Raw genomic sequence first — 25322 nt, forward strand, 5'->3', positions numbered from 1 at the left:
AAAATAAAAATGTAAGATATTGTAGGTTAAGACATACAACTCAAATTGCTATGACTCACAATTGCTATTCTAAACTTTTTATTTTATTCTAACTATATTTTTTGTTCGCACTAAAGACAAACATAATATAATTGTATTGGAAAAAGCAATTCAATTTTTTAATGTAAATCCAAGGTCAAACAAAGCCTTACTAACATGCACTTGAAAAGTATTAGATGAGACAGGATGTAAAGCTAAATAGGAAGAAATGTTTCATCCCACGTTTCATTCACAAAACACAAAATTACTAAACTTTATCAAAGGAAGCTAAACTTTCTTTCTTTGCATTGTGGAAAAAGCTATTAAAACATTTCAAATGGCAAAATTAATTCTGATGAATAATACACATCCAACTGCTAAAAGAACTAAAAGTACAAGAACATATCTCTAGGAATAGCTTATCAGATTAGTTCAAAGATGTTTTCAGCTTTTGATTCAGTACTCTGTGAAAAACACGTGCTTTATTAAATGTATTGTAACCAATGACAGCCAATAGCATTTAATGTAGCATTTTATTACAGTGAAGTCAATATCAGAATATTTTCATCATCTACACATATTACTAATAAATACAAACCCAAACTAGTAAAAAAATAAGTCACTAGTACTCTCAGTCTTATTGCACATCACCACAAAAAAAAAAAAAAACAGATAATACTGAACAGTTTTAAAAGCCTTAAGAATCCCATAAACACAGGCAGACACAGCAAACAGAAAATCTGGCAGCTCACAATTCAAAACCAATTTCAAAAGCTTCTGCAAACAAAACTTTCATGCCTGACTGTGTTTCAAATTGCCAAATCAGTCAATCGTTCTTCTCCATTTATATTCCAATGCTTACTCCTTTATGAGACAAATCAAAAATGAAGACTCAGCCGCTTGCTTTTAACTCATCACTGAGGAAAGTCTGTATCACATGCTTCCCCAGTGAGAGCTTTCACAATAATAGTTAAGAAACATGAAAATCTTAAGACAGTAACACAGTATATTTTTTTCTATACACTTTAATTTAAATACCAGGGAAATTAACCCCACTGTTTCCTCCAGCCTGTGTTTACCATCTACTTCACACATTGCATTAGATTATTCTTTCTTTGTGTCAATGAGATTTTCAATGCAGCTTACTTGTACAACGGGAAAAATGTGTTAGGCCTGGCCAGCCTTAATATAAATTGGATTCTGTGTGAAGTAGAGGAAGAACTAGGAAAATGAGAGATTTCCTTGGATGATAACAATCTGATCCATGAGACTGAAGTAGTGGTCCAAGGACGAATGGTTTCAATTCAGAAAAGTTTTAGCGAAGGCGAGGTATGAACTCCAGAGAGAGAGAGAGACCAATACTAGGTACAGTGTGATGAGAAGAGAGGGTTTAAATGGAAGTAAGTTGATGGTAGAAAGCTGGGGATAATTAGTTACCTCGTTCTGTGCTGCTTAGGGTTGATTAGGTGCTTGCGGGGAGTAGCAGCCGTAACACTGGAAAAGTAATGCTGACTGTTCTATTTAATTTAACAAAGCTACCAAATATGTTACTATATTTAAAAAAAACATCTAAAATGTCAAAATTACTCAGAGAATATCCAACTGCACAGATTTCCCAAAAGAACATGAGGGGGAATAAATGATAATGTGCTGTGATGTTTCATGTTGGGAAAAATCTTTGTCTTTCTGTTCTATCAGATTTGTGCAGACAGACTGACGTAGTTGGCTGATGTAATAGTCAATGGCAGAGTTGACCTTTAGGGGGTTTTGTAGAGAATGGAAAGAAATAGAAAGCATCTAAATCATTGCTACTACTCACAATGCTCACTCATATCTTTCATTTTAATCCTAAATCAGCTGTCTAGAAACAAAACACCATTGAAAATAATTAAATATGATCAGTTTTCAAATTTAAGAAATGTTCATTAAAAAATATTAGTTAGCTAGTTTACATTAGTTCACTTCACTTGCAGCCCATTTTCAGAAAGGTTACAATTCTCTCTATTACTTGTGAAGGACCCCTTATTCTGTATTGATTCTTCCATATATATATAACTTTCATAGAAGAACAATTTAAGGAACAGAGAAAGTATCGATAAATTTCTACACAGAACAAGATTACCAGTTACTGCATGTCAAAGAGCACATTTATTGCTGATTCTAGGGCTTATTGACCTACAAATCAATAGGTGTTTAACACAAATTCCTGTTTGCAAAGCAAAATTTTACCAATTCACACATACTGTACAACAATTGCATCTACTTGAAAATGCTGATTTTTAAAAATAAATACTACTGTATGGATTTCTTGAGGAAAAAGCTTTACAAAAATTCTACATTTCTACCTTAATCTGACTAAACTTTACACAACATATTGCTTATCAAGATCATGAGAACTACATACAGTACTGATTGCTGCTTTTAATTTAGCAAATTCCACAAGACATGAACAAAAACTGTGATATACAGTATGATGTTCGTCTAAAGGGATAAGGTACTGTACATTCACAAGTGAACTCAAAAGCATCGTGACTTCAAACTTGTCCAACCTGTAGAGTCCTTGCAATGTTAATCCCTTCGTCTCTTACAGTCTTCCTTTCTGGCAGGCTTCGTGGATGTGCTCTAAAACCTGCAAAGAAGGTAAATGCCATTTTAAAATTCTTCTCAGTCCAACCCGGATTTCTTTGCTCTTTGACACAAACTAAAAATAGTGAAAGAAGAAATAAAAGTAATGAATCATTGGGGAAAATCTGTCTCAAAATGAAAATGATAATGGATATAACTAGTACAGACACAAAAAAGAATTGATTAGCGTATGTATTTAATTGTGAATAAAGAAATCTAAATCAGAAAATAGGAAATCACTTAAATAAACTAGGTGATTAGTTAAATCCAATACCATATTTTTAAAACAATTATTTTTATGTCAGCCTTATTAATAATGGCAAATTTTCTATCAAACTGAGGTGTGTGTTTGATGAGTTAGGGATTTGCCTCGATATGTTAAAGAGGTTTTAACATACTGTATAGCTGAGAGAGGTTAATGAGGTTATTTAATAATTGTTTGCAACTTCTTGAAGAGACTAATTTGGTAGTAGTACAGTTTGAGGCCCAGTGGAACATCCATAGAAAATGTAATTGGTGGTACTAGAGAAAAGCTGGGACAGTTTTGTGATGGAAACAGCAAAACTGGATAGATGTCATATTATATTTCTATTATATATATTTAATTTCTATTTCTATTAATCTATATTTCAATTTAATATATTTAAATATATTTCTAATCAAGCAGGGTTAAGGTCTGCGCATCTCAAGTGAGAAACCTATAATGGTTCATACTCCTCTTCAGCGAAAAGGGTTTTTGTCTAAGGGTGTACAGTATCTGACATAACATTCAAGAGCCTATCTTTCAAGCCTCTGCTTGTGTGAGAATTAAAAAGAAAAATAATTCCGAATCATGTCTTAGCAATACTAGCTGACATTTCCAATTTTCTTTCCCTTTTTCCCAAAAAGGCAGGAAGCTCTGGCTATTCCCATACTCTATGCATGAGATAGACAAGACAAGATAATGAGCAGGGAAGACCTGCCTCTTCTTCATGAGGGAGATGCCTATGTGAATAGTTTAGAGCAGTTGAACAAGCTAGCATGAATGTCTCTGGGAGGTGGACAATAACAGATCACTTGACGAATTTCCACATTAATGCATGAAAAGCATGCAAACTCCACCTGGTCAGAATCAAAACCAGGACTCTAGAGATGTGAGGCAGAATTGCTAACCACCTCTTGAAGGCCCCTCTCATCAATTTGTGTATTAGCAATGACATAAGACAAGTCAAAATGATCCAAGTTAAAGTCCTGATGTTTAAGTGTATTTGGAAGGCAGGTGCCCTCCAAGACTGTACCCCAGAATTTGATTAACAATTACTTAATTCTTTCTTAATACAGCCCCATATGCATATGAAAATCTTTTATTGTTGAATACTACAGTATGATATTATTTGTACCAAAAAGTGAAGGTGATGTATTGTACATACAACTTGAATATTTCACTGAACTTTATAATCCTTAAAAAAAATGTAAATTTTACATACTGTAAAAAGACAACCCCCTCTCACAAACTGCTGATATACTGTATACCAACTTATAGAGGTGACCTAAGCCCAGTACTGTTGCTATGGAGATGAAAGGAAAGGAGTTGCTTTAAAAAAAGCAAGGAAGTCATGGAATCTAAGAGCATGCATTATTGAAAGTTAAATCTAAAAATTCTTCAACGGGATGCACAGTGCAGTATTAATAATGTATTTATGTACTGCGTGTCAAACAGTTTCAGAAACAAACTGTTCAAAGTTCTCTGCAAGTAAAAGCATTTACAAGAACTCCAGAAAGATGTAATTTAACATAACACACATAAAGTAAGTACACCTAATGTAATTCTAAATGTATTTCAACAAGAAATGCATTAATATATATAAAAACTATTAAAGTTCATTTTTTTATATATACAATACAGAGCACAACCCCACACAACAGCAACACAGAACTATCCTAAAGCATTTATTTTTATGTAAAACATATGTAAAAAATAAACATATAAGGTAAAATTTGTATAATCTTTTTTTTCAAGAGATAACCAAGTCTAGACAAGCTACAGAAGCAGAAGGAAACATAGTAATGCCTGTATTTGCTGACTTCCTAAATATAAACGTTCAGTTTCTATATAGCTTCAAAAAAAGAAACATAGGAAGAACAGTAACACAGAAAAAAATGTACAATCAGTAAAACCTCTGGTTATTAGGCAAATGGATTTCAAAACACTTTCATAGTTATAATACTTGCGACTCTTAGTAACAACAAAGCAATGCTAATCAACAGAGTGACAAACTAATGCATTAATACTTAAATTAATACTGAGACATGAATATGTTTTACTAACAATAGATTTAGCCACAACAAACACATACTATTATTAAATTTGCTGAGACTCAGATGTAAAACACAGATTCTCCTTCCTATTATAAACTTACTGTCCTTCAAAGTATTTCCTTGATTCATGGAGCTGTCATTGACATCTGTTTTTGACAACATACAAATCTGGTTGGTGACACATATTCCTTCTTCCTGTAATCCTCAAGGCAAGCAGAGAGGTTTCTGATGATAGCTCCTCAGCTGCTGGCTGAAAGGCTGCAGTACCAAAAGGTAGCTCTTTCAAACAGCCAACCAAACTTTGTGTGAACCTCCCTTCACAGTGGGATTAAAACAGCCTTTGTCACAACACAATAGGGGTTAAACATTTCCTGGTATCATATGCAAGCAAGGAAAATCCACTGAGTTACACCGAAATTCAGAAAACAATTATTGTATCCGAATGTCTATTTTAAAATTCCAGAAATCTTTAAATCTAAATTAAGGTTCCTGAAATACATGATAAATGTTAACTATGTAAAATATTCATGCCTTATCCTGTCCAATTTCAGGATCCTGTAAGCGTATATTACCTTATAGTTTGTCTGTATATATACTGTATATGGAAAGAAATTCAACACATATTTCTAAGAGTTTGTTTTGTTCCTCTAAATTCTAGTAAATTCTCTAATATACTGTACACAAATATTGGTCACATTACAAATCTTGCCAGCAACTCCTTGTTACCACAGGTTTTTGCACTGCTTGTATGCTGGGTTTTGTAATTGAAGGATTACAATTTCAATTCTGTTTTAAAAGAGGAACAAGAAAGAAGAATCCCACTAAGCCGCACGTTATACTATTTATAATGCTGCAGAGGTTACCCACAGTAAACCAAAGAATTATGGTAGACTCTCCCTGCTAAATACTCTATATTTTTTAAAGAAACATGTAAGGTAGTTTTTTCCATGGTTTATCATTTCCCAGGTTAAAAAGGTATTAAAATCCCCTAAACAGATGTTATGTGCAATTCTATCCACACTCGTCACATGTATAGGTTTGTTTATTGGGAATTGCCACCCATTAAAGGGAAAACCTGAAAATCCCTTTTGACATCTGTTAGCTATGGTTGTTGCCTGCAACAATAGCAAGCGCTATCCCTTTGAAAGTTTTGTCTATTCTCCTTCCCTGCCCAGTATAATGCTCCTCTTCACTAAAGCACAGCTAATGTAACATAATCTCCTTCAAAGCACACTGTCCATCAGAGGAAGATAACGATTAAATCTTTTAAAGACCACCTCCTACAACTTTGTTTTCGCAACTATTTCTAGTTTTCTTGTCTTTAATTTCAAAATTGTGTATTAATATTTTCTAACACAGATGAAGTGAAAAAGACAGCATGCAATATCTGAAACAAATTCAAAATTCAAAATAAATAGCTAATGGTTTAATTATGAAAGGTGTTTTTTGAGAGTCATTGTTGCATGTAATTATAGGCATATCTATTTCCAGCAAAAGGTTAAAAGTTTCCAGAGCATTAAAAAGAATTTGGCTTTTACTGGTCTCGGTTTGTTGAGCTGTAAATAAAAAGGTTTCATGTTTTTTTGGGGAAAAAAATCATCAAACGTAGTAAACATATATGCATTACTTGTTTGGGACAAAACTAACTTTCAAAAGTCTCATGCTTCATCAATTTTTTTGGTGCCAATTTTTGCTCACTCCTCTATGTCATGTTTCTTCCTCTTGACTGTTAGTCTTCAAACCTTACATACTCTTTATCTCAATTGTTCACTTTTACATTTTGAGCTAAAAACATTACACAAGCACCATTATTTCATGACTAAAACATTCACCTTTCATTAGATTATGCAGTTTTATTCAAGGAAGCCTTAAACAAGTGACCTGTGGTTTGGTAAATGTACACATATTTCTCATGTAAGATTCCAAATAAAAGTATACTTTTTCAATATGCGGATTATAAAGCATGATTGACCAAGTCTAATCAGAATTACTTCTGCACACTGAATCTCTTCATCAGCAGAGACCCCTTAAACACTAAATGATTCTTGATGTCCCTTCTTCCTTCAGTCTCACACTGTGCTATGTTGCTATAAAGACAGTAGCACTCAGTGGGTATCACAGCACACATAATGAAGACCCAATATTTCAATGAGAATTTTTTAAAACATGAAGTTCATACTGAAATCAGTTATCTTGCTCACTGTGCGCTTGCATTTCTTACTTCTTAGAAAGTGGTGGGGGGCTTTATAAAGTGAGGAAGGAAAAGCCTCTATGTGGGGTCCCAACCAAACCAACCAAATGAGAACTGATTGGCTGAAAAAGAATAGGAGGGACACATTTTTCTAAACCCTGAGAAGAGGGTTGGAAGCATTTTCATACTCTACATGATTATTTCAGTGGAGTGTCCAGAAAAGCGCTATATAAGTGTAAGCAATTATTATTATTATTATTATTATTATTTCCCAGAAACAAGATCATTTGGCTTTGTGTACTTTTTCACATCCTATGATGTAAGACGTGGCACAGTATTAACAACCCGCTGATTCAAATTCTGTTCTATGAAATGTATTTGCGGAACACAGGACTTGCTTTTTGGAAATACCATTAAATCATAACTATGGTAATCCTGAGCCTTCCAAAATATCAATGAGAAGAATCATCACATCCAAGGAGAGATTTCTGTACACAAAATACTGAAAGTAGTTATTTTAGCCTTTCTTTTTTTCAACAATGTCAATGTTATTATTAATCCCATCTGTGCCCACCTTTCCTGCACTCACAATAATTTTTAGAAGCAGGCCTGTTTTGATTACAGTCTTGCTGTAATCTTGCAGTTTGTACATAATCTGTTTTTGGACAGTTAATTTAATATCTACTGTATTTGTAAATGGATCTTTATAAATCAGCAATATAAAGTCTTGTTACACTGTTTCTTTTGCGTTTCTTAACCCTATTGTAAGATCTTACTCAGGCCCAAGCCAAGAAAGATCAAAACCAGTTGTTTTGACAAACCAATTGTCAAAAGAAGGAGAAACATGACCTATTATATGACCTATAATATACAGTGCACAGATTTTAATAGTTCATTGAATGATCACAGAATAAGACAACATATTTTGCATTTCAATTTTTTTTGGGTCACATCCAATCAATTACCAGAATTACTAGAGATCAACTAAAATGTATGGAAGATGGAACCTGCTTTCTTCAAGAAATGTTTATTTTAAACAATTGATAAAACTATAAAACTGAAGAGATGACAATCTGAAACTTGTAATGATACTTTTTTTTTACTCTGAAATCTTAAAAATGGTCCAACAGCTATAATTTTACACCCCTCCCCCTGTCTAGCACCACATATAAAATCAATCTAACTGGTTTCCATGGCTCTGTAAGTTTCTACCAGGGGCAGTTCATTTACACAGTCTGAGTGTTAACATACCACCAGACAGGCTTCTGGGGAAAGAGACATTGAGAAGCATAAGAAAGTACAAAGGAAATGTAAAGCCATTTAATCAAAGATTACCACCCACATGCTAGACGGTTTTCTAGAGGTTAGGGCATTATTGCCCAGCAAGTATTTTTTCTCATATCCTCACTTTAGTTAAAAGAACAAAGTTATCAAAGAATTGGTTTAGCGCCAGTGAGGAAATCAAAAACATTTTTTATTATTTCAGGAAGTCTAGGGGAGTACTACAAGAAGAAGTAGCAGATGGTTCTGATGTTCTGGCATGCAGCTAAAGTAAAAGGCTTCCTGGGAAAATAATAATTGCCTTCTGAAGTGCTGTTACATTAAATATATTTTATGCTGATGTCATTTTCGGAAATAGAAAACAGTAATACCTTTACCAGTGTATTAAAAAAACAGGGTATGTCTTTAACAATATATTGATTACAACCATTAAAATAATACTAATATCTAGACTCCTGACTACAGTATTTAGAGTCTTTACAAAAGTATTCATTCTGGACTGTATCACGCTGCTGACATCAAGTGTTCTTACTACTGTACATGTTCAAAAGAGATGACAAAGTGTTGAGAGGGGAAAAAATGAAAGTTAAATTCAGATTATTATGGCCAAAGACAGCTATTGTAATAAAAATTGAATGGTCTTTACTATTGTTTTGATGAACTGTGGTTTCAGGTGGCATAAACAGAAGGGACAAATTAGCCTTACACAGATATATAGCACCTGCATGATCTTGAACTTGCTTTGAGTCATACTGTATGTACTGTAAGAAAATATTTGACTATATATTTTTAATATCAGATGGTTGTCTGTAAATTGTTTTTATATTCTGTATATTATGTATCTTCTAATGCCATAAAAGCAAAACATACAGCTCATATATTTGAAAATGCATCCTACCATTTGTCACACATAGTTTTATAACTGAAGTTAGTAAACTTTTAATGAATCTATAGACACATAGCGAGCTGAATTCTATTGTTTAAAATCTTAACCTTTATTACTTATGACATTCAGTGGTTTGTTTTATCCTAATGTTTCATGGTACTTTTAATGGATATGGTATTTCAATGTTAAGAGTCATTTATAAGAAGATATGATTAATGATGAATCACATTGATGATGAATTACAAATGTATTTCTATTTTCACTTTGGTGCTTTGGTAAGTGTCCAATAAAGCCCAATGATTGATTACTAGCATCTAAATAAGTTTTTCAAAATAGTAGGCAAGTAAATGAAGATTAAAAATATTCTGCATATCCGAATCTGAACAGCTCCTAACAAGTACAGTACATCTTTTTACCCTGAGAATACAAAATAAAGGCTCAGTGATTTTCTGATGAAAACAGCAAAAGCTGTGTTCCTGCTGTTAGGTGCTGTTTATTGTTCCCAAATCAATCAGGTGTTGAGCCTTCAGAGCTTCCTCAGAAGCACATCACTGTCATACTACACACTCTCATGTTTGAAGACATTCAGTATCTAGGTTATCTCACTTTGAGATCTGGGCCTCCTCTCTTCTCTTTCACAAACACTACGGTACAAAGCCAATCAAATTGTCTTCCAGCTGTAGGCAGCCACCACTTCTGCACAAGGCACAAAAAGACAGACTTGTGCTTAAGAGATTGCAATACAAACGGAAAAACAAGTTGACAATTTTGCCAATACAATGTATCTAAATACTACACAATGATCAAAAAACCTAATTGGATATTTTAAAAAAAAACATCCACCCATCCTTCAAAATGTGTCTTATTTCTGTTAAAGGTCACCACATACAGTTCAGCTATAAATATTGACAGAGTACCTCAAATGTAGACAATTTCATGACGCGTATTACAATAGAGCAGCATAACCTAAAATACACATTTCAGCTTTGTGGGCATCTGGTCCCAATTGGTTTGCTTCTGGGATCTTCCAAGTGCCTTCTTCAGTAAAAGAACATTAAGAAAGGTTATAGATTAGAGTAGCACATTTAGCTTATCTCGATTATTTTGGTTGCTAGTAGCTAAATGATTCAACAATTTCAACTGGTTCATCTTGAAAGAAGAAGTGATATCAATTGTTTAAGACTCTTACAATTTTTTTATAAAAGTAAAACATCCTGTTCTTCATTCTAAATGCACGCCCCATAGTGTAAATTCGTATCCTCTGGTTCATTTTTCATAGGTTTGCAAATATATTTTACCTGTATTAAAAATGTATTATATACTTTACCTTCACCTGAATTATGCTCAATTTAGTTAATCACTTAAAGTAATGTACTAAGTATTTCACAATCTAAAACAAATACTTATAAAAACATAACTATTTCAGCCTCTATCGTTTTCTTGATTGATATAATAAACCATTCGGACAACAGCTGTCTACCTTTTTGATAAATACTTTTACTGTATGTGCCAGGATGTCTTTTTGACATATAGGGCCACACCTCCCCTTCTTCCATCTCTCCTGTCAGTGGAAAGATGGAAGAAAGGAACACAGTGTATCCAATAATGTTGTATCCTTGTATGTTGTATCAATCTCTGTTAGATGTGTTCTTGTGATTCCAAATACAGGTACATTACACATGCCTATCTCATGCATTTGTTTTAGTACATGATTACCTAAATCTCTGATGTTTGGTTTTTCTCTGGGGTTGTCTTTTCGGCTCTAAATCCAGTGCATCTCCATTTCATATTTTCCCTGAATTCTCCCTCTTTACATTCTAGTTTAATATCTTTTGAGAATTTCCCTGTGGATCGTCATGTGCCAAGATGGCTGGTGTGCACCTTATTTAGATACAATCTATTATGTCTGTAGAGATGACTTCTGCCATACAAATTGATGGAATGTGACTGAATATTGAACCTGAAATCAAAGCTCAGCTCCTTCAGTAAATGTAACAGTCACAAGAAAGTCATCAGATTGGGAGAACTTCTCTGAGAAAGTATATGTGGTGTTTTGTTCAGGTCAGAAGTGAAGTTGCAGGGTGGATTGTGTATTCAATTGAAAATAGCATTCCAAATATTAAAAACACAAAATATGTAGACATATGATTAACTGCACAAATTCCATTCCACTAGGGTATAAATTCTTTATACTCAGACAGTTTGCTCAAAAGCTCTTCTGCTATAAATCAGCTATGCAACTACTGATGTGACATACTATAAAAAATAAATAAAACAGAGATTAAACAAGTGTTTAGAAAAAAAAAGTGCTCAATAAAAACTATAACTAAATTAAGGTTATTCCTTCAGATAAACTATAACTAGAAGAGGAGTTTTGACCTAGTATCAAGCTTAGACTTTGGCAGCTGCATCATAGTGAACTGACGCAATACATATTTAATGTAATTTATTTCAGGACAGTATCATAAAACTCAAAGTATCAAAGTACTGTTTGTCTTATATACTTTTTTTATTAAGCAGTTGACTATACATTGTGAATAATTATATCCAGGGTGTATTCTGCCTTGTGCCCATTGCTTACCGGGATCTGCTCTGGCTCCCTGTGCTGGATAAAGCAGTTGGAAAATTGATGGATGGATGACAATACACAATCTCCAAGTGTGTCTTGTACCTGTGTGTGAATAGTAGACCTACTCAGCCATGATATATAAGGAGATTAGCATTATAAATTCTCTAGAGAACAAAAAAGAAAATTAGCATACTGTTATAATCAAATGTCTAGAATAAATGCTGAGAAAGGATGCTGAGATTAGTAAACAGTCTTCTAAAAAGCATTTACAGTCTGCCACTTGACTTTTTTCGTGAAGACTGGTAAATAACAACAAACGTTTTTTGATAGGCAGGGTTAATTTAGAAACAAACAGCAGAGCCACAATCTGTAAAAACAGCAGGATATGAGTTCATTTTCCTCACACTCTAATCATGCTGTTTGCACACCACAGACACCACCTGTCCATAATTAAAAATGAACTGTGGTATCCTTCCATTCTAAAATAACCAGTACGATAATCCTCTTTCAATGCACATTTACTTTACTGAGCTGTTAATGTTAAAGGTGTGGTACTGCTTGATTCCATATTAATAACAAGGATATTTTAAAACAAAATATGTAAGAGAGTTAGAACATAATAAGGTGTATGTTATTTGCTTTCATTGTATTGTATTTAATTAGTTAAAATGAAAAATTACACTATTTTACTTTGGTGGGTTAAAATGTTTGGGTCAAGAGACCAGCCTATCAAGAAGAAGTGACCTCAACAACAAAAATATGATACTGTATTTTGACTTTCAGTATCAAATGTTGTAGTATAATAAAATAGGCACAAAAAACAATAATATTTCTGTGAATAAAAAAAATCAATTTAATTCTATTATATTTTGAATCTACTGTAGATTAGTATTAAACACACCTTATGCTGAATTAAATGAACACGAAGTCAGTTTAATTCTTTTATAGACTCAGCATTATCTAGATTCTCTTAATATTGGTGGCAGTTATGAAATATAGATAATCACATATATGGAAAATGAAAAGTCTAGGGTTATTTTCTTAGTGTCCAACCCCCCTTGATATTCACAGGTCCCAGTGCATAACAATCTATTACTGTACTGTACTGTATATAACACTATGACTCACTCCCCCAAGTGTGAGCTGCCTTGTTGGACATGCAATACAGTATAAGTCATAGTAAGAATGTAAAATCCACAAATACTGTATCTAGCAAGAGACTTCATGAAATTTGAAATATGTGGAAATATGTGAAATATCTGGTTGAGCATTTAGGAATATTACAAAATTAATTTTAATTGTAAATGAATTGATCAGTTTTAAAAATACAGTTAAAATGTCTGAAAATAAATTCTTAAAGGTTCATGGAAAACACACAAAGATAAATAAAAACTAATTCAATTGCAGACAATACACTAATTAGACACAACAAGAAATGGTTTGAAGTAAAAACAGTCCTTGCTCCAAGGACCAAAAATATCAATATTACAAGGACTGACACAGCTGAACATTTAAAAAAATAACATTTTCAAATTTGTTCAATTACTATTATGAAATAAGAATGCAACAGGTGTTTTAATGTAGCCTCAAATAAAATTGAACAACAAGTTATTAAGTAATTGAATCACCAGTGAAGTCTTCCTTACAATTAAATATGATTAGCTTAATAAACATATTGTGGAAGTTCCTGTCCCATCAAAATGACAGACACTGTGCTGTACTTCTGAACCTGATACATTTATTTTTCAGAAATGCACTGAAGCAAAAATGCTATTAAAGTTTTTTTTATTAATTTACTCGAGCTTGAAATTACATGAAATATAGACCGGAATCAGAAGCAGTCATTAGAAGTGCCGAGTTATATTTATCTAAGGCATTGTGGAGTGTGGTTAGCCACACTTTCACCCCACAATGCCCCCAGCACCCAGATCAGAAAGTGTGACCTCAGCATTGCAGTCAACTCCTTCCAGCATGCAATACTAACATAGTCACTTCAGTTCATGAAAATTACAGAAAGAGATGGCCCCTGGATGCCATAAACCAGCTGAGATTAAAGCCTGATGCTGCCTAGCACCATTCTTTTTTTAATATTAACTGAGGGTGTGCTATCAGCCCAGATGCAGTGAAGAGTAGCTTGAGGAATGGGAGTCAATGAGCTGGATAAAACACTCTCTAGCAATCACAAAAGAAATCCCAGGGTTCCCTGAGGCTTCAGGTGATAGCACATGGATAATGTGATGATATCAGCCACTAGCACAGAGTGTTTAACGTATGCAAAAAAATAACACACCACAGGAGCATTGCACTGACACTGGAATCCTCTGGCAGTAGCCTGTAAAGCTGAATCAGATGGGGAAAGGGTCTTTATTTAAAATAAAACCTGCATAGGAAAAACTAACTATATATGTGGATTTTACATTTTTAGTCAACATGTAAGGATTACAAAATACATAACCAAACATCCTGAATGCTGCTGTACCTTTTTAGACAAAAAATATTGAAAAACCAAGTCAGTGAAACCAAATCACTATCTAAAGATATTACTCAACAATCAAAATTTATTAAAGATTATGACTGCTTTTCAAATTTAGGAAACAAAAATAATATGGAAATGCATGACTTGCTTTAATATAGAAGGTTACATTATTTCCACACAAAAATCACAAAAGAGTCACCTCAGTGAACGACCATACATGGTAGGAATGTAATCCTCTGTAAAATTTACCATGGTGTTGAGGATGTACAACTGTGGATTCTTTTATCTCTTATTCTTTTATTGATTTATTTTGATGCTCCCTTCCACAGTTAATCATATCCTTCTTTTAAATAGATGTTAAAACTAATATAATAATTCCAATTAAATACACTATTGCTTCCTATGCATCCAATGTAAATAAGGTGTGCAGCACATTTAATAGTTCAATAGAATTTCCAGAATGTAGAAGAACATTTCCATTCCCCACTGAGTAGAATTAGACATTTCAATTTCAGCTGTAGACACACATTTGTGCCAAAATTGATTCAGCTAGAACAATACAAGTCAATCAGCTATCGACTGTCCTTGACACAAAACAACAAAAAAAATAATTTACAATTATTCTGTCTATTCGCATTTAAGAACATTTGAATTGTCCGTATGCACCTTAGATTATAAAAACATACTTGTGAGTGTGATTAATCACCTTTCTGGCTCTACCAAAAGCTGAAGACTTTCTTTCAGCTTAAAATTCAAAGAAATTCAGCAGCTGGATTTTGCTCTGAGGTTAAATGACCTTGTCTTCTTTTTTAGGTTGAAATGATTCTTTAAATACTTCCGTCCATCCATTTTCTAACAGCTTTAATGTTATGAACAGAATTATAAAAAATAAAATTAGTTATAAAGAGAATATTAAAATAATGGAAAAAAGACCAAAACATGTGTTATTGTGAGGAGGCTAAATACTGTATAACTTTAAACTTAGACATGTCTTTTAAAGGTTTTTTGTGTGTGTGGTTTACACAGATTTTAAAAAGCTCTGAAGTTGTTTTGGAATTTTTTCCTGCTAAGTTTTACTTGAGTAACAAATGCACTTTCCATTATGTCTTTCCTTGTTCTAGTCTCCATCAGAAAATTACACTACATGTTTCACTCTGCCTTGATATAACAATGTAACAACAATATAATAATATTATAATATCACGATATAACAACATTCTACACACAACTGTAGTGTTATACATCACCATCTTGTTCACTTTCAGTTCCCAAATTCCAGTTGTAGCAGTAAAAGCAGACTCCCAGTGGAAATTGGTCCCTTTAAGTTTACAGCACTTAAAGTTCTAATGGAACCTAGTCTTTACCTTAACTCAGTCAGTAAGCATTACTGTCTTTTATATAAACCATTTTAAAAGGTTTTGAAAGAGATAATGTTATTGATCAAATGCCCATTAGCTGTTAGATAAAACACACAAAAAAGATCTACAGATGTGATTTCCATAGATTCAACACAATATAGGAGTATCCTACTGAGTTCTGATATTTTCTCAGGATCTATCACTGACTCCAATATTTATATAACATTATGCAATATTTACTTAAGATAGTGTAAAACAATCCTAAAAATGGGAAATTAAAAATACTGAAAAAAGGCAAATAATAAATTGTTAGGCAAACATAATTGTTTTGTTTTAATTTAAATTATGTGTACAACTTGTTTTAATATAATACAATTGTTAAAACATTTTGTTCAGAATAATGTAAAGGATTATTATCAAGATGATTAAGTAATGAAGGTATCTAATACCCACTTTTGGAAAAAGATTGTAACACTTTTACAAATACATTGTTGAAACAATTCAGACTGCCAAAGACATATCTCTTCATATGATGAACTTATGAGTGCATGTTGTCGATCCATTAATTAATGGAAAACTGAATTCCACCCAGGTAATACTGAACTAAGCTAAGGGCCACACGTTGATCTGAGTTTCTTTTCCCTGCTGAAATACTGGAGGCATGGATGCCAATTTCTGTGACTGCTGAGCTTCAGCCAAAGCCAAGATCAACAACTCAGCAGGGATAAGCCTCAAAAATAGCAAGGTGCCGGACACATGTCATTCCGTGATGAACCACCTTTGGCATGAAACACCCCTGGGATTTAATCGACAGCTCCTCCTTGCAATTCTAAAGTCTGTTTCCTTGGTTGTGAATGCTAGCTATTTTCATGGCTAAATATTTTTTTTTCAACCAAAAAATACTTTTGTAAAAATAATTAAATTTTGAATGGTCTGCAATTTAAAATTTGCACAATAACAGTGATATAGCAACATGCTCTAAGTTCCAGTAGTACTGGTTTTGTGATTGATTGTCAAAATATTAGTTATTAAATGTATAAAAAATGCATAAAAACATACACAATTGTTCAATTTCTTAGATTTATGTGACTATTGTAGCTATTAAACATGGTAGAATATCTAGTGCAATGCTTATAAAGCTCATTTCAAATATTTGTGAATAGATGTTAAACCATTACTTAAAAACCATACAAGTTGTCTAAGGTAATAGGAGCATGGAACTATTGACAGTCTACATCTCTCCTCAGATCAATATATGTAAGGCTCATCTCAGACTTGTTTTTCTGTTAGTACCTTGTGAAAAGACTTAACGTCAAGCAATTACAAAAAATAAAAAAGTTAATTACTTAATGGGATTTTTAATATCAGAAAAATACTCCTCTACATATCTGATGACAACCATGACAATACAAAGATGACAATTACATACACTTTAAAATTAGGTCTTATTTTTAAATTCATTGTTAAGAGCACCTAATAAATATTAAATATGTATATATAGTATATGTATAATCAGGTCCCTAACACAAGCTTTCAAGACTCCTGGTATTAATGCAGCTAGAGGATGAAGTACTTCCATTTAACCTACTCAGTGCATTGTAATGTAATCGGAAGCCTGACTACAGTTGATAACAGGAGGTAAACACATGGTCATAGTTATCTCTGTACACATCTATTGTTATCACTACGATGGGCCTAGAAACTATAAAACTGCTGATGCTCTCACTCTTCAACATGGTAATCTCTCTGTGGTCAAAAAACTTTTGCTGATTAAAAAGGACACCTCAGCACTTTCTAATGCATTTCCTCTAAAACATATTAAGAAAGTACAATAACTGCATGTGTCATCCAATCACTACAGCAGCAGACTCATTAAAAACTTTTAACGGCCCTGCGCACAGTCTGGAATTCAGATACCGAAGGGGCCCTTTCAAATGCTAAGCAGTTTCAGATGTGCTTGCTATTGTACTTGAATAATACAGCATCTGCTTTATGGCACGGAAAAAAATGCATTGTTTGAGTGGTCTGAATGGCTTAGAGCAGGAGACTACAGTTTCACTAGTGTAGCAGAGCTTTGGCCATGACATGGACGGGTGGCACCTATTTCTTTACGGACTGCTTCAAGCTGGGCTGGTGTTCTCAAGTGAAACTAAATGAGCAATGGGGAACTTCTGTTTGAAACCCACGGGCTATCTTTCAGATCTTTCCAAATATCTAAACAGAAAGTTCTCACATTCCCTCTGGTGAATAAAGTGTATAGAAATATACAAAACGTGCACAGTAGCACAGATTGGTGCTACAGTAAAATTACCTGGAGCACAGCCAGAGCAGTTACAGTGGAATCATACACTGAGCTCTGCAGGGGTAGAATGACATACTTTACAGAACACTGCCCACATATTTCCATTAATCATTCAGAATGTCTTTTATTATACATCCAACTTTTTTTAAGATTGAATCAAAATGTATGCCAGATGTACTCCATATGAGGTGTGTGATCACGAATTAAAGTCTGTGCAGAAGAAGTGTTGATTTCATGTTTTGGCAAAATTTATTTTCTACTTATTAGTATTTTCTATAGATAATACTCATCTTTGAAAAAGAAAACAAAGAAAATAAAACAAGAAGATTGTACCTTTCTCAGACTTGTTATGAATACAAATACAATACATAAATTTATCCCAGAAGTATGTGTATAAATTAGAATGAATTACGTTCAAGTTTTCTAATACCTGAAAAAGAAAATCAAACAATACAACCCAAAATTAAATGAACTTATTTTTCTCCTAAGCAAAATATCTAATCCTTGTTTATTAGAACTAAAAGTGGCAAATAAGATACATTTAAAAATCCTATCAGAGTAGCTCATCTAATGCACTAAAAACATTTTAGCTTTAGGCAAGGACAGATAATTAGAAACGATGATAAACTATTTTTAAAATTACTTAGAAGTTTGTTACTTTCCTGAACAAATGCAAAAGACCCAGCATAATTCAGAGTAATTGTTTAGAACTTCAGCTATAGAAAAGCTGTGTTACCAAATCTTTGCATAAATTGAATGATTTCAGAGCATTTTACTTAAGGCTAATAGGAAGTTGTCCTCTGTGCACAGTGAAGCTTTTGTTCAAGTTTCTAATAGCAAATTGGAAAAACAACCACCATCAGTTCTTCAGGAGAGACTTGGATTATTATAATGTTGGATACTCTTTTATCATTCAGTGTAAACTAGCTACAGACAATGGTCTATATTTTACAAAAACAATTTCAATCACAGTTGCAAATGTCTGATTGGATGATATTACAGTAGCTTAAATATGTATTTAACGATACAAAATGTTGCAAAGAAAGTATGATAACACCTTGGAGTGTTACAGTACATACCTTCCTTGTTAACCTGTTTAAAGGATCAATAAATCAATGTACTTTCCTAGCAATCATGAATAACTATATTCAGACATTGATATTGATAAGCTGATATTGAAAGCCAACATTTTTGCAAAAACATTTGTCTGAAGGAAGGGAAATCTTATAATAAAAGATACTCTTACATCCAAAGTGAGATTAAAAGTACTCATACTGCATAATACACAAATGGTTGTGCTTTATATTTCACTATATCAGTAACTTTTGTTGCTTTGTGGCAAATTATTTTATTGATGTTAGTCCTTTCATGCACTCTCTTTCAGACAATACAATTCAATTCTGTAATTAAAAATACAGAAAATCCATTCATGGCAATTTGGTCAATAACAGAAAAAGTGATATGAATGTAGAGCCATTGCAGAGATACATAGAAAAAAAGACTGGCTAACAAACTGAAGAATTAAGTGCAAGATACATTTGTACAGAACTGATATAAACTGCAGAATTTGCAGAGATCTCATGCAAAAAGCTTTTCTACTACTTGTCTTTTTTGGGGGGTTTCATATTTTAGCATGACAATTCCCAGGAAATCAAAGAGTTAAATGAATTGAAGCAACGAAAGCAGACACAATTGAGTGAGAATTAAACCTAGTACCATGCTTTAAAGGAAAAATAGAACTGACTTGTCACTCAGTTTCTATCTTTGAAAACTGGAAAGCCCCGATGTCTGCAAAAACGACTGCATTATCTTTCAAAACACTCCATCGTGTTAACAAACAATACAAATCAAATGTAGATAAATGGGGTACGTTATTGAATATTAGGAGTACAATTGATTTCCATCACAGTGGCCCAGTCAATCAATGTGAGCCTTTCATTCACTGGGTGTTTTCATCAGTTTGAAATGCTTCAATTCACCAAGGCCTTACTGGAAGTGTGCCGGTCATTACTGGCAATCCCACTTTCCACAGGAAGCTCCTTGTCAGGAAACTGGTTAGGAATGCCAAAAAACAACATAAGATCCATTTGTTTTCTTCAAATCACAATTTTCATAAAATTATAATGAATGCTTCAGTTTCCTGAAGCTAAACTTGTCAGACTTAACTTTAAATCAGTACATTGAATCCACTGCAAATGGGTTCTATGCATTACATTGAGTTGACACACAGTAAAAACACTTAGATAAGAAAAAATTCAAGTATAGAACACAAAATATAAAGACATCATGATAAACGAACACTGAAAATGTGTGTACAGTTTATATTAAATCATGAAGTGATCTTGTCTGTAAATTGTCTGTAAACTGGCTCATGACTGAATTTTATTAGTGTACAGTACATACTATACAATCTAAAGATTTTTTTCGAACATGACTCTAAATTTCTTATAACAACAGAAACATTATTTTTTCCACCACTGTGCTATAGTCCTTGCCAGGAAGAAGTGCATTTCAGTGGACAGATCATACACCATGTAACTATTCTATAAAATAAGTTGGTTAAACTTGCTGTTCACAAGGGTTGATAGTGCAACTGACAGCATGAGCCACTTGTGATAAATCTCCTTAATGTGGGAGCAGAAATCAGGAAAGTAATTTTAAAAGACTGTCAAATTCAGACTTACAGTGGTCTGCTTCTTCAAAGAGATTCACAGAAAAACAAATGAACAACTATTTGCATGTATCCAAATACAATAGTGAAATGATGTTTGTGTTTGTAAGAGATAGCACATGGCAGAAATGACAGATACGTACAACAATCAGCATCAGTATCCAATCAGCGTGCTGTACTTAGCAGGTGGGGATAGGATACCTCTCACTTCTCCCCAGCTTTCCACTCCTCTACCTCTGGTGGATAGTGACATGGACAGGAGGCATGGCTGAGTTGAACCAATGGCAAAGAACATTTCTGATGCAAGAATAATAATAATCATGAGTAATATCCCTGTGTACTCCAATCGAAAGATATATACTCTAAGCAATTATTCCAACAACTATACACATTAATGGCAAATCTGTCTAAGGACAACAACCACAATTAGATTCAATGTAAAAAATGTCACAACTCAAAGTTTACACAATGCTAAAATATATTCTTTTTTTCTTCATTTAATGTTTTTTTTTCAAAACATTACTTTAAAGCTTACACAAAACAAAAGAATTGGGATTTACCTCATTAAGAAATGTTCACACAAAGTTTTTGTTTGTAAAGAATGATCAAATATTCTTTTTTAAAATGTATGGGCTTTCACTGAGCATTCTGACTTGTCCCCTAGGGCTTAGACACTCTGAATGAGAAAAATGAAACATTCATGTTCACGTATCTGCCAGGAAGTCAATAAATTATTTAACAAAAATGTTATATGTATTTAGCCTCAAGAAGTGCTGTTAATCAAACAGAAAAGGCAAATCAGTGAGATTCATTTACATTGATGTTTTATTTAAAGTATCAGCAAAATATATTCACTACTGTAGCTTGCAAAAGTATTCCCCTCCATCCAATAAATCTGGATGATTGCTGACATTTAACATCCTTCATTTATAAAAGTGTTCAGTTTGAGTGTTCAAGTATGATTAATAATATTCAGTGAAAAATCTGTATCATTTGTGATTTAACAAAATTGAACATTATTGGAAGGGGATGAATACTTTTGTCAGGCACTACACAGTATATATTATACAAACTGGCAAGAAACCTCTATGAAATTTCACCGCTGGATATCAGAGACAAGACCCTGCATATTTCAATAAGCACTCTAGTCATCATTGAGAAGAAAAGAATGAAGTCTGAAAAATACAAACAGGTTCTCATTTTATAAAAATCCAAATGACATCACCTTGTTTTAATGCCTTTTTAAAACCACACATCAAAATATATTGAGTGTAAGTATAAGTAAACAAAATACTAAATATTTCTTGGTTGATTTGTTTGTTTTTTTGAGATTTTAAATGTTACACACTGGAAATTATTTGTCACATAAGGTAATTTGATTGTATCATTCTTCAAAACATGGCTATGGAGGTATATTTCTAGAAATGGTCTAATATTAGATTCAGAAGCTGTTAATATACTGTATGCAAGGGAAATATGTCAAATAATAACTATATATTATTATTATATTATCGACCTTTGAATTACTGTCAAAGTGTACCTGAGCTGATACCATAATTGAACCAAGTTAGCAGTTATTTCAGTCAGAAAACAAACTGAAAAGTGTTGTGTGATAAATCTCTGTATATCACAGAGACTGCAGGCATGATTAAATGTAAATGTAAATTTACATATATGTAAATGTAATGTATGAAAGCTTGAATTTCCTCTTACTTGGTGATAATAAAATTTGTATAACACCTGTTCTATGCTGTCTTTATTGATATGTTATATACTGTACTGTATGGTGTATACGTACTTTATAAACCTGCATGTTCTTTATCTGATTTAGCATCCAACATATAATTTGCTAAAATTAAGAATAATTCACAAGCTGCAACTAGGACACTTAAAAAGGGCTTGGTCTCCCACATGTATTTTATATAATGCATCAAACATATGAGCCAGATTTTGAGAAAACAACCACAAACTGAAATATATTTCTTAGTGCTATTTATCTTTTACTTTATATTGAATCATTGATTTTGATTAATCTAATTATTGCAAAAACATAGTTTTTTTATTTAAGACCAAACACATTAAAACATTCCATGCTGTTTGACACTTTTAGGGAAAAAATGGATGCACTGAAAGAATTAACAGCAGAAAACATTTCTTTCCATTCCAAATGCATTCGGGTATGACAGAAATTAAAAAGGTAGGAAGTCAATAGTATTGATCACAATCCCAGTAAATAAATGTTAAAAATCAAAATGTTCTACCTGCTGGGGTGAAACTTAACGAGGGGTCATAATGAGGGGTCAAATTTTGAAAGCTTTTTGAGCAATTGAGAACATCTGTCACAAGAAGGGACCTGTCAGTACACTGAACTCCAAGCACAGGTTAAGTGCTTAACATGTTATGGTCCGATTGCGCATATATAAGAAGGTTGACAAAACTGACCAAAGGAAAAGGATCCTGATAGAAAGATTTAAGGCATTGAGATTTAAGACTCAAAGGCATTGACAAGGGCAACCCAAAGGACTTGGGTTCTTCAAAATGAACAGTGAAACACAAACCAGAGGACACAATTGGAAACTATGTGGAAGTGCATTTAAAAGGGAGAATAGGAAGGCCTTTTTTACCCAAAGGACTGTTGGAGTATAAAACAAGTTAACTAGCCATGTGGTTGAAGCCAATACCCTAGCTTCTTTCAAGAAACGGTTGGATGAGATCCTTGGATCAATTAACTACTACCAAATGGGCTACATAGTGTAGGTCAAAGAGCTTCTTCTTATTTATAAACTTTCTTATGCTCTTATGATTCTTATTATCCATGTCAATGTTTTTGCTTAATTTTAATACTTTAGTCTTTTTTTCTAGGGTTATTTAAATTAGTAAAATTCAAGTTAATATATCTGAAAAATATCAGAGATTATAGCATCATGACAATTTACTGATATTACAAGAGTTCACCTAGTCAACATTTCTATGTCCACCAAGATGCAAAGAGATATCTGCAGATATCTGTGTCATGGGAGTAAGACAGTCTGTTTAAGTAGCAACACCCACAGCTGTAGCTCATCACCTGCACCCTACAGGTGTGGGTTCTTAAGGGCCTGTCATACGTATGTATTACAGAACTGAAGCTTTAAAGAAACAAATTAAGAAATGGACACAAGTTGAAAAGGAGAGGTACTGTATAATAAAGACTCATATCTCAGGAGGCATGCCTTTAAACAAAGAGTTGAAGGAGTCTGGAACAAGATTTAAGAAACAGCTACTAGAAACCAAACAAGTTAGCCAGGCCAGATGACCCCCCTCTCATTCATAGCCTTTCATGTGTTCTACTTATTTTCTTACAAAGTTACATTTACTTATTCAAATTACAGTTTATAATACTTTATATTAAATAAATTAACCTTTTAAATGCACGCTACGGTATCACAATTGTTGTTAACACTGGTTTCCCTTTATAATGGACAGTGAAATATGACAAGTATTCAAAATGCTCATAACTGTTTGATGGCATTGACAATATGAATGGTATAAAATGCATCCACTGTAAATAGAAAATGGAGAAGGGGGTCGGGATTATTTTAATGATAATCATGTAACCATGGTTATTTTCTAGCTATGAATTGTAAGAATATAAATATTATCTTACATATTTAGGACTGCACATGGGTATATGAAGATAACAATATTAACAAATATTACCCAGGGCACCAAATCTTTAACTGCCTTTTTTATGCACATAGACCATGAAGAATCATTTACCACAGCCTTGGTCATCTATTTGTTCTTCTGCTTTATATTCACATTTAAATACTATCACACACATGCAGCTATCAATATTTATAGTTTGGAGCATGAGCTTTGCTTTCCCACAAAACTATATAATACACAATTTATCATGTTCTGGACATATGTATTTGTTTTGAGTTTTCTGGCAATGATAAATAGGGAAAATGCTACTTAAAATATCAAGTCCAATATTTGGTTTCAATCTCACAGCTTGATATATAAATCCCACGTATTTGTGAAAGTACAAACATAGAAAAAACATGAACCCAAGACAAAGATTTTGACCTGTCTGGATGACTCAAAAGGGAGTGGCACACTTCCTTCCAGTATGATGAACACACTACTCCTTTTGAATGAAAGTTCCTTTAAGATTTCAACCAATTATAATGCTCTAATTGTGCAATGTGGCAATATTGGGGCTCAATAGCTTGTAATACTATACTCATAATAAATAATAAAAAACACTGTCTTCAGTTTGGATTTCCTAAATGTGACCTTTCCACATTGAGTAGCTGGAAGAAACTGAAATTTAAAGGAAAAAATGGTAACACCTTTAGAAGGTGTGGTATAAAAGGTGTTTATTTATAGTTTTGGTTATAGATCCTGATTCATTTTTAATTATTTTCAAGCATCCTTCAGAAACCTAGTAACGATAAACATCACAATTGCTATGAATGATATTCTAAACAACACATTTTTATAAAGAACACACTTTGTATCTATCAGTAAAAATTAGGGGTGATGCACATTTGATCTGCTTTGATCAGCATGTAGATGTAAAATTTCCCCATGGCTGTGTAAAATCTCAAGGGACTTTCAAGAAAACTGCTTTATATAAATATAAATTGAATAACTGTGAAT

General features: G+C 33.1%; 1 protein-coding gene across 18 annotated transcripts in view; it reads right to left on the reverse strand.

The window, feature by feature from the left end:
* nrcama (neuronal cell adhesion molecule a) overlaps nucleotides 1–25322 on the reverse strand; it is a 130659-nt gene that overhangs the window by 87578 nt on the left and 17759 nt on the right. For 15 of the 18 annotated variants that reach the window (XM_088644828.1, XM_088644821.1, XM_088644822.1 and 12 more), the window contains exon 2: nucleotides 2568–2647. The exons of 1 other annotated variant lie outside the window; for it this stretch is intronic. The gene's annotated coding sequence lies outside the window, so the exon portion shown is untranslated. Of the gene's footprint in view, nucleotides 1–2567; nucleotides 2648–5042; nucleotides 5191–11880; nucleotides 11971–25322 lie in introns of those variants that run through there. 2 more of the 18 variants (XM_088644817.1, XM_088644818.1) reach the window with 2 other exon arrangements.

Source organism: Lepisosteus platostomus, chromosome 9 (assembly GCF_059453375.1).
Source record: "Lepisosteus platostomus isolate fLepPlt1 chromosome 9, fLepPlt1.hap1, whole genome shotgun sequence".
Classification (NCBI taxonomy): Eukaryota; Metazoa; Chordata; class Actinopteri; order Semionotiformes; family Lepisosteidae; genus Lepisosteus; species Lepisosteus platostomus.